The following is a 13,253-nucleotide window of genomic DNA, read 5'->3' on the forward strand; positions in this document are numbered from 1 at the left end:
CTTAGAAGTTTAACTTCAAAGTTCAAAAAAAAACATTTCAAGATAGTTCTACTAATAGTCACAAACTATATGGTAGTTTGCATATAGCTGGCCATATGATTAAAACAGTAGGTTGAGAACCAGGAAACAAAAGAATTTAGAAGTTACCACTATAGAAGAAATCACCGCTGTGGAAGAAATGCTTAGAAAAGTTTAATTCTCCTCAAAGCACTGGCAGGGGGGTCCCTTCTACCTTCGTTTTACAGTATGACAAAGGACTCCGACCAATATCCTTTGACAATCCTCCTGGTGGCATTACAACACTGCGTCCTGCCTGTCCAGACTGGCTTAGTTTACTAGCCATAAGTAGGGATCTGCATCTTCACAAATCACAGATCAAAAGTTTCACATAAACTCATTAAGTAGCTTAAGCCAGATCATCAAAACCCAATTGTTGTTCTCATTTTAGCCCTGATTGCTTCAGCTGTAATTTATTTTGGGTGGTGGAAGGACAAATAGTCATTCAAAGTTTTATACAATTTTGCTTTCCAGTCTTGGCCTAAGCAGATCATAGCTTCTGCCAATACCTCCAGCTTATCTGTCTAGGATTAAAAACAAAACTACTCACAAAGAACTCATTAAGCCTTTTGTCAGTTTCTGTAAGGAAACCTGGCAGGCTGCTAGCATGCTAGGAGTGCAAGACCAATAGTATATTACTTTATGGTATGTCACCTGTAACAACCTTACAACTAGCAACATGACAACTTAAAGCAAAACCAAATAAACATTACACTGCAGAAATGAAGAATTTGAGAAAAGGAGCATCCCCGTCCACCTTTTTTGTTTCAAACAATACAGAACAGAGATCGGCGATTTCCTGTGATCAAAATCTGACCTACAAAGAATATTACAGAAAACAAACCTATTTGGAGAATACATAACAGCCTAAGAAGCATCTATTGTGCCCCCTTGTCTGCAGGCATTAAGATGAACCAAACTAACTTTAGAATTAGCCTTGCGTTTTAAGTAGTAGAAGAATGAAAAAGCTTGTCTCCATTTTTCCACTGTAGATAAACTCTAAAGCTTGAAGGCTAAAGCTAACAGAAAGTGGCTGTCACTGGAATATGCATGGCCACCATCATGAATAGATATAGGTTAATGTTAACAGTAACACCTTTGATCTTTTCTAATATTGGAAAAAAGTTAATTAACCTTGAAAATGGCTTGCCAGGAATGACAGTAAAACATATCATAATGTCAGTAATTCTCTTGACAAGAAGCTCCCAATGCACAGCATGCAAAAAACCCAAATAGTTTTTAAATTGCAGCAAACCAACACTTTTATCTGCAGCTATAAAATGAGACTGGTAAACACATGCATCATAGTACTAATTCCATAACGCTAAGATCCAAGGCTATCAAATATCTAAAGGAACATCCATATCTGTGATTTATGAATGCAATTAGGTCTTTAGATTAAGAAATAAAACAACATTTTTGGAGACATTGGAATCCCATCAGCTCAGCAAAACACAAACAGTACATACACTGATACCAGCTTTTGCACTTCTAATTTAAATAAGAATATCCAAACAATATCTCAGCACTCGTTTAAAAATAATACAACCATGGGAAGCTAAATAGATAGTTTCAGGAGATTAAAAACCCTATCTAACCTATTAATTTTGTATCATTAGGTTCAAACATCAAACTATTTAAATGCAAGAGAATCCAAAACTTCAAGAGAAGTGAATGATACAACTGCATAAGTCCTTACAATTTTCTGTTAGAATTAAAAGTAAAATTCAAATTTTTCTCTTTCTGTTGTGAAGCATGGGTGTAAAGCTTCTAATTTAGTAGATATTATCACTCATGGTAATATGCTGTATGAAATTCCCCGTCCAGAAGCCAGGTTAGCGGACAGCAAAACCATCCTTTCTATCAAAGACAAAAATGCTTCTTGCCAGAACACTGCTCAGCTACTTCTCACACGTTTTTGACAACTGAAAAAATCCAGTTAGCAAGTATAACACATTGTATGCTACTTAAGTAGCACAAGTTTGCCAATGCAAGCATATTGGAACAGTTGAAGTTTGATTTCTACTGTATTTCTACAGTAGAAATAAAAAACAAAACTGTCTTAAACTGTCTTAAAGTTTAACTTGCGGTATTAATTTGCTATATTTGCAGGAAACTATTTTAAACTACATAAAATCACAACTATGGATCAGCTGCAAAGGGTAACATTTTCACACACACACAAAAAAAAACAGGACAAAAAGCAAACCACTGCAAGTCTGGTTTAAAAAGGAGAAAGTTGTCTCTAAATTGTTTTACATCAGTAGCTCCCAAAGGAAACAGAGAGATACTGTTTATGACCATGTGGCAACACAGTTACAAGGAGATGGTGTAGAGGCTGGGACAGATGCTCTCTATTAACCCCTCTCCCTTCCCAGAAGGAGAAAGGAAAGAATAAGAGACTTATGGGTCAGAAAAAAACCTAAACTGCTTTAATGCAATATTAACAATAAAAAGAAAAGATAATAATATTACTAAGAAAATAATGAAATATATACAAATACACACAAAACCAGCATCAAGCTCTCAGGATGACGATCATGTCACTGGCCTGGACTGGACTGAGGGGCAGACAGGAACTGGGTTCAAGAACTGGATTTGGGAACACACAAACTGGGATTAAAGGCAGAAGAGTGGACAGAGTCCTCAGACACTGGCCACTGAAGAGGAAGAAAGAGGTTTGATCCCTCAGCTTGATATCGAGTGTAACGCTGACGTGATGGAATACCCTGTTGGTCAGTTTTGGGTCAACCTGTCCTGCCTACTCCTCCCCACAGCTGCAACCCCTCTATGCTTTTCTGCTTTTGACCCTCCAATGGGGCACATAAAATCAGCTGACCTCGGTTGGTACAGGAATAAGTATAAGCAAGAGCCTTTCCACCGATCATCCCTTGGTATTAACTATAAACATCAGAAGTTAACACTGCTTGAAGCAGACACTGCCCGCAAAACACACCATTAATTTCAGGGAGCATGGTCAGTTAGAAGAGACTTAACTGAAAAGTAAAACATCTGGAAAGGAAAATTGGTTTTGTTCTACCTCAAACGTGGACAGATGGCTAAGGCATGGCCAAACCACGGCTGCTCATCATTAATGAATTTATCAGCAATAAATTCTCTTTTGTTAGTCCTCCTTCTCACCCACATCTTCAGCAGAAACTTCAGCAGTGCAGTTTTATCTTCCAGATCCAGGCCCTGCCCCTTACTTACTCTAAAAGCACTCTGCTGTCACCATGAAGACACTCCATGGGTCTCTTCTTTCCCAAAACAAAAGCATTCTCAGACTTGAGGAAAGGATGGAAAGGAATCTAACGAGTTCAAGTTGCTATTTTAGATGAATAATGTAGATGGGCTTAAACCAGCTATACACAAGCAATGTTTTCTCTTTTTAGATTTCACTATATACACATACAACCCTCCATCTGCCACATCACCTGGAATAGAAGTCCAAAGCAATTGAATGAAGCAGAAACACATTCAGAATTGCAACAGGAAAGAAAACTAAGAATGTTCTCCAAAGAGCAAAAATGCTAAATGAGGCAGAAATACCCACCTTAACATCACAAAGTGCCTTCAAACTCCCTTAATTGCCAGAACTGGATTTAGTTAATCAAGAACAAGATGTGATCTAGTGTTTATCTTTTCCTTTAGCAACAAACAGGACAGAATTGTTTCAGTATCAGTTTCATTATATGACAGCTGGTTTTAATAATCCTTATTAGAGTACGAAGACGTGTTATCTGGGCCAAAGCACTGGAGTCTGCCACATGAATATTAACTATATGTGTCTGATCAAGCAACTACTAACAGAAGCTAATATTAACACTGAAAAAGGTTTCAGAACATGAACAAAACCCCACGGAGATCAAAGCAGTTCATATCTCACTAGCTTTGCAGGCATAGGGCCCTCTTCCACTCTACAGACTTGACAGAGACTGAATCAGCAGGATGACACTGGTGAGCTCTTTGCGCCCATGCTCTTTATGTTCTTTCAGCCCTCTGTGTATCTAACATTACTGCCGCCTTTTACGCCACACAGAACGCAATTGCTCACAGAGCTTTATACAATTATCCCCAAGAACAAATTATGAAAGATTCCAAAAAGTATTCTACAATCCTTCCTGCTAACTCAGGTACATTGCAAAAATTTAAGTCCCTCCAATTCTCCCGTAAACCTCACAGAGGATAGCGTCGTCTTCACAATTTTTCTCAAAGTGAAAACTATGATTAAAAATTTTCAGGAAAGTTGTCTTTCAGAAATTGCAGACAGAAAGACTACCAGCACCCACCCAGAAGCAGAGACAGGCAAGGAATACTTCACAGCTCAGTAACAGGAAGTTCCCGTTCTTCAAGAGCAATTCCCATTGCAGCCTTTCACAACAAAGAACTTTTGCCAGATGAAATTTTACCACCACTTCCTCTTTTTGTCATTGAAGCGGCTTGAGCATCTGAGCTTACCCATTATTTATCCTGCAGCCTCTGTAGCAGGAGAAAAAAATCTCCAGTTATGCCCATTTTTAAACTCTAAGACTGTTTGGCAGGAACAGCTCAGCTTCCCTCATCCCAAGCCCCAATGTTGTATGGATCTTCCAAAATATCAAGCTGGGAGATGCAACAAGTTCTCAAAAGCTGTCGGGTGGGCTACAAGGCAAGTGAAAACCTGGCTAGACTGTCACGTGTGAAGTTAGTAGTTAATGATTCAACATCTACCTGGCAGCCACTCATGAGTGGCATTCAGCAAAGCTTGACATGGTTTACTGTCTTCTTCAATGGCCTGGATGATGGGACAGACTGCACCTTTAGCAAGACCGTGGATTACAATAAACGGGAGGTGACCAAGGAGAAGTGAATGCATTAAATGGCAGGGCTGCCTTTTTAAGGATCTCAAAAAGTCAGAGAAATTGCTTGACACAAAACTCCTGAAGATCAACAAAGAGAAACACGAGGTCTTACACCTGGTATGGACAGCTTCATGAGCATGACTCATGAAGAAAGATTAAGATAACCGGGCTCGTTAAGTCTGCAGGAATGATACTTTAGGAGGAAATCTAACAGCAGCCTTCCATTACTGCAGCAATAGTTCAACAGCTAGGTGAGACTGGTGAATTACAACCTTTCTCTTTTTGACATTACTTTTAAGAAAATAGAACACTGAATACAGAAGCAACCATACTGGATCAAAGGAAAATGCACATAACCCCACATTTTGTCCAAGACAGTGGTCTAAGTCAAGTGATTAGCGAACAGTTTCAGAAAGGGTATGTATACAATGGGACTTTCACACTCAGCTCCTGCTTATTTGTGCTCAGGGACTCTCTCAGACAGAAGTGATTTCATATTTATATAATGACCTTCTTCCATCAGTTTGTCCAATGCTGTTGTAATTCCACAAACATCTAGCATCCGCAATGTTCTGTAGCCAGGTACTCCATATTTATGAGTACTCAATTTAATTAAATGCATTCTCACATTCTCCTAATAACTGCTTCTACATAGGAAGGCTAAAGTGGAACAGACTAGATCCATTCATGTTTAAGTTATATTTCAAAGTTAAACTATTCCTTAGGATGCCTTTTCAAATTCTTTAGAGAAACTGGCAAAATTAAAGGACCTTGTATGTTTAAGACACATATTTGCAGCATAGGAATATTTGAACCTGGCGACTGGGTAGGTTTAACTTTAGTTCTGGCCCTCAAAGGGGACACTCAGAAAAGCTAAGCCTTTTAAGACTGGCCTTCTGCAGAGCCTGGAAGTATTGATTAAAGGCATCTTGACAGTTTGGCATTCCCTTCTATATGTAATAGGAAGTAGGTTCCTCCAAAAGTTCAGAGTAAGGACTTTTCTCTGTATTGAATGGAGAGGGAACCTAAAATAATCTGTTGAAAAATGCTAATCTTAATTCTCACTTACAAAAGTTATATTAAACTGAACAGAAAAAAATCCACTATTAAAAAAAAGTCTAGAGCAGTGTTGAATGTCATCGTTTACAACATAACATGACTCTTTGATCCTGTAGAAGACAGATCAACTAAGTTTATCACAGTATTTCTCCACAATAACCACAGTACCTTCTTGTTCTCCAATAAAACACTCCCTATCTACCCAGTCTTCACTGCATTCTGCTCAGCTTCCTACTTCCCTAACCCTTTCCACATTGCCATCCAGCCACTCCATCAGAGTTCTCAGTCCCATCCCTCATCCTCCTAGCTCTTCCTTTCCATAAGGAATTTTTCATGATAGAGTCTCTGTAGCCTGTTGACCAGTAAATGGAGTTTATCAAACTCGTCTCCTACAGCTGCCAAATGCTCAGGTGAGATCCTGATTGCTTCACAGTCATGCCAGGGAAGTGCAGTGAGACAGTCTTCCCTCCACAAACTGTACAGGGGACCAAAGAACTGCCAGCAGACTACATGCCATGGAAGCCTTCATTAACCAGCACTTGAGACCAGATATGTATTTTCCTTAATGCTACTGATTTTCAAGACTACCTGATAGGCAAATTCCTTCCCCTCATGCTACACATTAAAAAAAAAACAAACCAAAAAACCAAAACAATAAAATACTCACTGAACAGCCCTAGCAAATACCTCAAGAAAATTTTAAACATAATGATGTTTACATTTACAGACAGATAAGCTATCATTTCCATAATTTTACACTTCAAATCCAGGCTGTAAAACAAAATCTGTTTTTTCTCCCCCACTTCTCATGCATCATCCTTATCTGTGGAGTGTTCCTTCCCCTAACATACATGCAAATCTTCAAAACAAACGTTTTGCATATACCAGACTTCCTGTCTACTTTTTGACTAGCAGTGTGCACTACCTACTGCACTTACCCAACCTTGATACTCTTCCCAAAGACAAAGCAGCAAAGGAATTGGGCCGATACACAATCCAGTATTTGATTCCACAGAAATCAAAAGACGCTGCAAGCGTTGGTATGCACAGGTACTTCACAAATGGAACAACTTTGGGCAGTAGCTGTTCTTTCTTGAACTGCCCACTCAGTGATAAGCACTCATCTGGTGACTGCAAGCAGTCATTGCAATTAAGAGAGCACATTAACTATTTAAAGGACAGCTTTCTAACAGCAGAAAACAATACTGTGGCATCATTTAAGAACCACCAGGAAAGTGAACTGATCCAAATGTAAATTTCTTATTTAAAAATAAGAAGAATGGTGAGCAGCTACTGATGTCACTGGAATAGACAACATGCAACAAGCTGTCTCATAACATGACCTAGGCCAGACTGATATGCCCAAAAGTTGTCAGAGTCCACATGGTCGCAAGCCACATCTCCATCTTCAAGGCAGCCCAAGAAGCATTTTTGAAAGACATCATCTTGTTCAGGGAGAATTAAAGCATCCTCTTAACAGCAAGGATGGACAGCTTTATTTCCCGATTTGAAAGTTAACTTGGAAAGAAAACCTGAAATAATAGATCAACACCATACCAAAAAATCAGACATAGTTGTTATTAAAAGCTTGAGAGAAGCAAAGTGAACCTACAGTCTAGGACAGATTGTTTTTATACTGTCTTCTAAAATCCTACATGTCATATTTCACTGAAGCTCAAGTTATGGATACCAATACAATCGCAACCATAAAAGCCTTGTTAGAAACAATGTAACTAAAGACTTAGAAAGGGGTTCCACTGAATCGCCTAACATTATGGGGGCTGCTAGAAATCATAGGACAGGAGAGTATACTAGTTCCAAACCACTCATCACCATGATGTTCAGAATACTAAAAAGATCAGGGCATCTAAAGATCACTAGGCTGGGCAATCCAAAGCAAAAACCTTCTCCATGTTTTCATTACATCAAGTCCAATAGAGATTTACCTTCTTTCTTTCATAATGTTCTGGACTTGAACTTATATCAATTATCTCCACCAGAACGTAGTTCTGTCAAATTTCTTCCACATTTTATATTGTGCAGTATACAACATGTGGGAAAGTAACAGAAGATTGGTGAGGAGGACTGTAAATACGCTCAAGTGACTCGCATGTGGGGTGCTGCAAAACACAGGTATCACACTAATTGTTGCTTAGTTTTGTGTGCTCAACAAGTAGAACATCTGCACTTAGATAACACAGACCTGGGATGGACTCAGGGGCACCTTATCAAACACACCTGAGATTCCTGCCCTGCTGCTGAAGAGATCAAAGCCCAGCAGAAAACTCTGCCTGCCAGAATCCTTGAAATACAGCCCCAAACAGCAAGTGGAAGCTCTCTCGCTCCCTCACTCCCTGGCTAACAAGGACTCTCCTGCTATTAAAGACTCTCACTCTGTGGTGCCTGCGTCCCCTGCTTGCCTGCCTCTGCCCAGCTGCTGATTCAGAGGTTCCCCGATCCATGAGGCATTGAGATTAAATTTGTTCTTTGCCCTTAATCCATGGTTTTGTGGTTGTTCCTGCGTCCTGCCTGCATCGGCTCACACACAACATGACTGGTAACTGAAGGGTTTATCACATAAGCGTATTAAAAGTTGTCTTGACCAAAGCTGGACCACAATCATTGCTGAGGTTGAAAATCAGTACTTTCCCAAGGATTCTTTGTATCAATGAGAAATACCTTAACTACCTGTGAGATAGAATAGGGCAGGAAGTCAAATTTCAAATCCCTGATGCAGAGCACAGTATTTCCTCTTTGGGTCTGTAAGAAGCACTTGAAGATACGTCTCCTGCAGAAGACCTTGTTCAAAGTCCATTTGCAGAGACCTAGAAAATTTCTGATTGTCTGACATTAAAGCATTCTGTAACCTTTAGTAGTACAGTATTAGAGTTGCAATGACAGCCATAAATCCATCAGTCCAAATATGACTGATCTGTCAATAAAATGACAAACATCATGCTATCTTGCCTGGCAACACAACACGTGCCTGCGTCGCTCTCTGTTGTTACTTTCGGATACCCGCAATAAACACAGCGACGCAAACACCCCTTTAAAGGCATGTGAAAAGAAGCAATCTCTATTTTTACTCTACTTCAGCTTCTGCAGAAGATAATCCAGATGCACTTCCACAAAGCCTGGAAGTATCAATTAACAGCATCTTGACAGCCTGGCAAGTAAGAATGGATCTCTGACACCCCCCGATTATGCTAGCAGACAAATAGAGCACACAGCAGTTTAGGCTCTTTATTGCTATAAAACACTGAACTCAGATCTAACAATTCTCCTATTCTGTTTTTTCAAGTGCTTAAGGCTCTTCATGGGTGACCTTAAGATTGCATAAATTAATGGAATGATCCCTTTGAGAAGCATTTTACTCACATCAGCATTGTCATCCAAGTATACTGAAACAAAAGGTGGGCTGTAGCAGATCACTAGATATTTGACAATACTCCCCACGTGACGAGAAAATAAACAAGGAGAAAATTCTGTATTAATAGCAACAGCCTTTGTTATTACCAGCTTTTTTGTCTCATAATCGAACAAATGAAAAAAAGAGCCAAGAAGATGAAGAAACTCGCTCCAATTTTGAGGAATGAAGGAACCGAGCAATATTACCACAGAGAGCTTGAAACAGCTGAAACTGCTGATGTTTTCAACTAATTCAAGTCTAGAATTGGATGGCAGAGTATCCCAACAGTTTCTTCCTAGATATTATAAGAAGTGTACACTCCCTTTATGACTTCCAAGCTGCAAAAGAGAACCTTTTCTTCTTGTTTTGCCTCCTGCATCAAATGGAAAGGAATCAAAAAGAAACAGAACTGGATATTCCTTGATAGATTTCCAAGGCTCCATAATTCCACATGATCCAGCTGAAGACAAACAGGACTTCCCAAAAGGGAATGCTGACAGATAGACAATGGTGTTGAACTTGCTGCCACAGGTGACCCTCCTGGGCTGGGATCTATTTCCTTCTAAATTCTTCTGTTGGAGGAAGTGCAGTTGAGGTCCTCTGCTGATAATGCAGAGTCTCTGTTTCCCCCAAAGGAGCTGGTACATGTGTACAATCAACAGATTCTTCCCTGTATGGTTTCAGAAGTATGTATTTTGATTACTGCTAGGGCTTCTATAGCAATTTAGAAGGCTTTAGCTACAAAACACTGCGCATTTTAGAGAATGAGGCTCTGAAGCTATTGCTATGTAAAATTAATCTAGAAGAAACTACAGAAGCATTCAAGATGGTCACCACCCATCTAACACTACATTTTAGTTTCTTATTGTGTTGGTGGCCAAGCTTCTCTGGAAATGGCAGCACTCTCCCAGTTCAAGCAGTTTTCTTATTTTATTTGTAAATAGAAGGAACATCTCTATGAACACTAAGAGAGTCTTTGGTCTTTTTTTTTGGCTGTTTTGTTTTTGAGGCAGAGGAAAAGGTTCATCCTTAGTGCTGTACTTGGAGATTGATCATTCGTGCTCTTTGGCCACCACTGTTCAACTTGAAACTGAAACCACACAAATACTTAAATACTTAAGAGGAAAAATAAAGTACTTGAAAGACTTGCATGACAGATTCAAAACTAGTCCTGACTAATCACTACTGGCAAACACAGAGAAATGCACAATATCCAGTATTCGCAAGAATGGTCCTTACAGTCCCAGTCTGGCTCTCCAAAACACACAGCGTGCATGCAACAGCCTTGGTAGAATAAAAAGGACAACTTTCTGACCAGGTAAGATGAAGATTAATGTTAAAGGATCACCTATGGTACCCTTATTCACTACCACACTCTGGGCTATTGCAAATGATCACCTGGCCTTCTTGAACAGACTAAAGATTGTCACACACTTTCTAGAGAGAGATCTGATGAAGATTCAGTGTGGCATAATAATAAAAACAATAATAATCATCATCCTCATCCTTCTCATTGGATTCCTATAGTATGGAGTCAGAAGAACAATCCCTGAATTGTCACATACATCAGACCAATGAAGTTCACATGAGAAACTGAAGCACATAAATCAGAAACCGCACCCTAATATTTGTACCTGATGTATAACTGAACTGTCTTTCGGCTGTGAATCTTTTGTCTTGTTCTTTTACACACCAAAGAGAGCAATCTGCATTTACATTCTGATGAAGGCACCGTTCTACCCAATTCAGTATTCCACAGGTTCAATCCTTTCACCAAGAATGAGCTCAAAGCTTAATGCATTGCCGCAGTGAACTGTGACTGCAAATAAAAGCAACACTGAGGCTTGGTGGTGTTTCCTTTTCTCCTTTCCTCACTTGATGGGGGACCCTTTTTCTTTCTCTGCTTTCTAGAAAGAGAGGCCTGCAATGTTTTGTTTTTGCTTGGGTAATGAGCAACAGCACTTCTGTCCAATAGAAATCTTTTGGCAGGGCAAAAGACCTGCAGCCCCAATTACCAAGGAGGACAAGCAGTCTCCCAAGAGAAGCAGTTTTAATTCCCAGGGACTCTATTTTTAGCTATAGCACCAGAAGTCCCTGAAGCAACAATATCCTTTGACCTGTCATTTATGGCAGGGGAGGGAGCAGGGACAGAGTTAGTCTACAGGTCTGAGTATCCACCTACTACTGCCCTATATCAAAAGAGATAATGCTGTACAGAGCGAGCAGACATCAGAGAACAGTTGAATTCCCTTTTCCTTCTCTTCCCAAAGGAAGGTTGAAGGAGAGAACAAGAGTGAACACAGCCACTAATAGACCCAACAGACACCAACTGCTGAGATGAACCAGATTTCTAACAGCCGTGCCAGTCTGAATCTATAAGGATATTCACTTAAAGTTTCTTCAAACTAAACTAAGGTTATAATTTATTATTTTTTTTCCACTAACGTAATAAGCATCTATACTGCACAGATGAAATTTGGGTAGATTGCAAGCAATTCTATCGTTGCATGCGAGAAATAGAATCTGTCTTTTACAGACATGCTGTCACACAGAAGACTGACACTAAAGGAAGTATACATGACTAAATGTACATAACAGAAGCAAAGTATTGAGTTATTTTTAAATTGTTACTATTTAGGGGAGAATTGCCCTTAGCATTTTTAATACTAAATCACACTCCTTGCAAGGATTCTATCACAGAAAAGTGTAAAACAACAGCTTAGGCTTTGATTTACAGTTCACTTATTTTTCTTTTCATGAGAATTAAGCATCTCCTACACAGACAACCAACTACAAATTAAGTCCTCAATTTATGCCCTCTTCATCCACAACTTAAAAGCAATTCTCAAATTCTGGCAAAAGCTTGAAGTAAAAAATAGTTATTAATAAAGAAGTACTTTAGGAGAGAACACGGTAGAATAAAGGGAAGTATAGAAGCAGAGTGAGCTGAATTCTGAACAATGTGGGAAACGCCACCAAGAGCCTCATGTTCAAGTGATCTACAACAAAAGCAGCTGACAGCTTCTTAGTAATTCCACAACACCTTTTTTTTTATCGCCCCAAACGCTTAACTGTTGCACTTTACAATGTACCGACTTTAATTTATGAAAGGAAGTAACTGATTTTTGTCCTTTTATTTCAGTTTGACATTGTAATACACTTGCTGTTTTTCAAGGTGAAAGTGTACATATTACCTAGACTATGGCATTTCTGTACAATTCCTGACATTGCTATGCTATGTTCAGGTGGCAAACATCAACCCTTCGCAAAGCTAGATCTTATTAGCAACACACCGGGGTACAGAGAACCTCAACATGGAAACACACAAGTAGTAAGAAACTTATCTTTCTGTGCCAAGGACCAGTCTCACAACATACCCAATAACACCTCCCCTGACAGTACTCTGACAAGCACCAGGGTTTAAGAACCGTTAATGAAACGGGAACAAAAGCTGTTCATGGCATATGGATCTTTTCCTACTGAACTAGTTAGACATTAACAGGCAACAAAAAAAAAGTTCCTTGATAGTTACGGAGACACTAGAGTCTTAGCCCCCACAAAATCAGTACACAACCATGCCGCCTTAACATAATAGCAGGATACTGTCTCTGATATCAGAGACAGTCACGATACCCAGCAGCATAAAGAAATATGCAAATACATATAAAAAACCACCATGACATAACTATGAAAGATTCTGATCTTAAATAATTCTAAGCTATAAGACAAATGACACCTGTAAGAAATAAGCCTTCTTAATATATCCAGATCAAGGCTCAACAAATAAATCACTACAGTATCGCATATCAATAAGAACTATAATTACGTCTGCCCTACATTGTGTGCTGCTTCTAACCTTTGGAAGGTTCAACATTATGCCATCCACA

This window comes from Calidris pugnax, unplaced genomic scaffold, assembly GCF_001431845.1.
Source record: "Calidris pugnax isolate Ruff unplaced genomic scaffold, ASM143184v1 scaffold24, whole genome shotgun sequence".
In the NCBI taxonomy this organism is placed as follows: domain Eukaryota; kingdom Metazoa; phylum Chordata; class Aves; order Charadriiformes; family Scolopacidae; genus Calidris; species Calidris pugnax.